We start from the raw sequence: 4,691 nt of genomic DNA on the forward strand, positions 1-4,691 counted from the left end.
CGTGAATAGATGTTCTATATCGTGCGGGGTATTCAACGCGCGGGCCTACTTAACACGCACTCTGTGTTAAACAAGAAATTCGAAACAAGCTTAAGTTTATTATCATACAAGCGGGCTTGAATGGAACCTCTCAGGTATTTAAAGGTATTATCGATAAGTACTACTGACTAGAGGGACGCTCGGATATTCTACGACGGTAGTCGCGATATTGCTCGGTAGCTAGCATAATAGCCGGAATTCTGGGCGCCGAGCTGTGGATATATACTTCGCATTCTAAATGAAGACGACGGCATTGGAGACGATTCGTCATACGGAAACAAAGAAAAACATACTAATGGTATTCGGAATAATGTATTTTCACTTGTCGTAACCAAACTGAGAATTTTTACGTAAATTGAAAATCCTTTAGTTTAATTCGGACCTGTTGGAATTGTACAAAAATCTGTTGTTTCCTCGTCAACGATTTTAATATGTTGTTACTCGAGAGAATATCCTATTTTGAAACTTTGAGAAATCGTTTTTCTTTCATAATTTCTTAAGGAATATAGGTTCAAAAATGTATCCGTAACTCCTTGTGTTCGGATTTTTAAAATTAAGGTGTGCAAAACTTAAAATAAAAATTCTTAAAATTCTTAAAATCTACTTAACCAATTGTTCGCTTCTTTTTTTATAAAATTCTTATTTCGTACATTTTCTAGGTTTTCAGTGTTAGAAGAACAATATACGTATTGTCACTTATATCAGTTGGATCGTTCCAAAGATTACTTAGACATAAAAATCTGCAGTTTAGTTTTCTATCAAGCTTGAAATTAATGTTAATCTTTAATTACGAGTTTTCTAACACAGCAGAGTTAAAGTACACCGTAATAAATCTAAATTTTCATACGTCGACTCCAATAATTAAATTACTTTGATTTCGTCAGAATTGTTCTAGGTAATATTCGAAACTCGACGCGCTAAAAAAATTGCTCTCTAATTACACTGCGAGCCTTTAGACAAAATATAGAAATCGCGTGAAACACGAGTCGCTGCCTTTCTCCCATAATTTTAATACGTTGAAATTCTTTAATTACATTAATTTCACTGTTGTTTCACAACTGTAATTTTGTTATTAAACCGTGTCTGTTTCCGATCGCAGCAACAGGCTGCCCTAAAGTGGTATAAATATCGGCACGATACAAATGGTTACGAAAGGACCGCGCGAACCGTTCGTCGAAATGGAAACATAACGTTTTGGTGAAACGCGTTTCCGTGCGCTCTTCCCTGTATCGATGGAACCGTTTCAATTAAAACGGTCTATCCGTGTCCGCCGGTATACATAGGATTTAATCAGCCGTAGGCCAGAATCGGGCATGCGTGTAATTTCAGTTCCGCCGTATCGATGGGGGTCGGGGGCCACCTCTGTATTCAACTAATCCACGTGAAAGCAAGATTTTAGAGCTTACGTAAGCGAGACGACACCAAAATGAGCAAGTCCCGCTCAAAGGCAAACACGCCGCTCATTTCCCGTGCGTTGGAAGAATAAGTTAACCATCCCCACTTTCCAGCAGCAATCTCGGTCTCCTTTTCTGGTCCACGTTTGAACGCTATATACCGCTCTATGAGGCGGCAGGATCGATTTCTTCATTAACTAGAAGAATGCGCGGAGCGATTCATGGACAACTTAAACATTTATTTTAAAATTTAAAACAGAAATTAGATAAAAGTAAAATAAATCAGAAGACTTTTCGTTGATTTATATAGCATATTAAGAGACTCGTAGAATGAATAAAATTTGATTATTCGATGTCTTATTTTTGTCTGAGATATCAAGGTGGCATTGAGTCTTTTTTAAGGCAATGCTCCTTTTTTACAAAATTATTTAGCTATGTTATGTCCGCCAAAAAGTGCAACACATTATTGTAGCGATTGTTGTCATTCTGAAACGTGATTGCATAAAATAGCACTTAGTTATACAACTGCTTCTCTCACCTTAAAGTTACATTGTTGTAGAAAAAGTATTAAAAAGTGTAATTTGGTATACACAGTACAGACACAGAAACAGAACTGAAAATATTCTACCCAACCCACAGCTGGATAACGCGCGGATAAATGTGGAGAAATAGAAATAATGAGATCAAATGAATCGATTAACATAATTTTCCAATTACCATTGACTGCCTGATATAAAAGCAGGGAGAGTAAGAAAAGAACTGATAATCGATATTTATACTTATAACGAAAAAGTGAGTGGGGGGAGACGGAAAGCGACAGCCTCCACTCCTTCAATTATGAAATAATTAACTAAAGATACTTTGAAAGCAAATTGCTTTATGTACTTGAAAGCAGTAGACCGGTATTTCCCCTTTCAACCACTTCTCACTCTAACTTTCGTGGTAACTGCTAGCCCTACAACTTCTATCTACGGTCCCGCACCCATGCACGAGTTGAAGCACCCTTCTTCTCTCCACCCCTGACCCCATCCCCCCGTCCCTTGCTGCCTCAGTACCAACCTCTCTGTCTCCCTTTCTCTCTTTCTCTCTCGATCCATCCATCCGGCTTTCTCTATCTCTTTCCTCCTCCTCTCTCTCTCCCTCTCCTCTCCTCTTTCTCTCTCTCTCCCCCCCTCTCTCTCACTTTCCCGGAGCTCTTACGCGCGTGGATTATTAATTTCATTAATTTCCCCTTGGTTTCCAGAATTCAACTGTTCATTAGACCGCAGTGCCGCTTTTTACTTACAGCCGGGGCCGGAACATTTTAAAACTGCGTAATAAGTGGCAGCCAAACGAAAGGAAGCCGGTTACACGGTATCCAGTAACTTAGCCGACATCGCGGCTTTTGATGTTCCCCCCCGTTTAATTGGCTTTTCGCTCGCGCCAGTCGCGCGACATTCGGGCACCGCTGATATATTTTCAAAGATTTCTCCGGACGCTGCACCGGCAAACAATGCTCGCGTGCGCCCATTGTATAACTTCGCGCCGTTTTTATTCGAGCCCGGGGTTAATTTCTATAGAACGAATTTTACCGGTTTTCGTTCCAGAAACTTTCGAGATATTGTTCCACCGGCCAACTTCCAGTCTGATAATAATGGCTGTACTTAGATCGTTTACCGATACGGTTAACCGAACGGGTTTTTTTTTAATTTCGACAGGCGGTAATTAGGTCCGTAGAAGCAAATCGATGGAAGCGATACGAGAACATTAATACGCAAGCTTTCATTGCTTCAATTGCCATCTTCCAAATGCTTTCGCGTGTGTGTGTTTCAGTGAACGCGCCGATTCCGTGTAAAACTTGTGCACGCGCGGATCGCAGATTTTATGCGTTTGTTACAGATTATCTAGAGTTCGATATTAAATAGCTTTTAGTACGATTTATTGTGATTTACTTTAATCTTGACGCATAGCGAAACGATTCGTGTTTCTATGTGTTAAGCTCTCCGTTGACGCGAACGATATATGTATCTCGCGTCGTAAAGTCGTCCGGCGGGATTTTTCATCTCACGAACGTTTGTCCAGAACGATACGTCTCGTCCGTGTCGTTAAAGGAATTAATCAAAAAACAGAATTGTCTCTACATTAATTCCACTTCTCGTCACACTACGAGCCACGCGAACTTAACCCATCTTCCAACCTTCTCAAAAAAGATAAGGTTGGAAGTTATCAGCCTTCGATGAAAGAAAAAAACGTTATTCCCTTCCTTTGACTTATTTTTTAACGTAACAAGTAAAACTAGCGCCGCGGCAACTCGAACGGAACGAAATCCGGAGAGTTCCGCGTCACCGCGAAATAACGTCGCCCTTAAAAAGCACTCAACAGGATTAAGAAAAATACGTATCACTTCCGCGTGTCCGAGATGCGCGTAAGAACATCCGCGCAGCACGGGCAATGCTTTAAGCGACGGTCCATCTATAATTTATAAGGCGATCCATTTCGCGCGTCGCTCGCACGAAAGAAGAATAAAAGTCTGCGGGCGTCGGGGGCCGGCGATCCTGGAACCCTGAATTCACGAAGTAACGGCCGATCGGGTTTAATTAATGTTTCCGGATGTTGGCCGGTTCGCAAGTTCGAGAATGGTCGCCGATAGAGGTAATCGGCCCGACCAGGACCGGACCCGGCCCGACCGCAATCCGATAGTTTATCCAAATGTTATTCCACGGGTTCGACAAACAAGTTCCGCGGGAACCTGGTCTCGCCTGTGCGCCGTATTAAAAAAAAAGGAAAGTCAACAAGCAAAACCCCGAGGAAAAAAAGTGACGGAACGAAGTGAATATTGGCTATCTCCCGAGCTTCGACGTCATTAAAACTTTTAGATTGCATAAGAATGGCTTCTCACTCCCGGCTCTAACACTTCTCAGAAAACGTCATGTCGAGCAAGAAATTCTTGCCCGGCGAAGCAGTAACTACGAGACTCAATGATAAATTAAATGGCTGAAGGACGGCGGGGTGGGGGTGGCGAGATCAGAGTACAGTGACGGTATTAGCTCTCTCTCTCCCCGTTCCTCGCAATTTCACTCATCCCCCCCGTCAAACACTCCTACATATTCTCCGCCGTTCCCGCCGGTTGTACAAGTAGATTACCATTATTATGGAGCAATAGAAGTCGATTCTCCCACTCAATGATATGAAAACTATTCTGCTCGTCGGTGGGTTTTATTGTAGACAGCGTCGGGGTACTGCTCGTTATCGTTTTAAAACGATCTTGGAAATGTAGGC

This window comes from Augochlora pura, chromosome 7 (assembly GCF_028453695.1).
Source record: "Augochlora pura isolate Apur16 chromosome 7, APUR_v2.2.1, whole genome shotgun sequence".
Lineage (NCBI taxonomy): Eukaryota > Metazoa > Arthropoda > Insecta > Hymenoptera > Halictidae > Augochlora > Augochlora pura.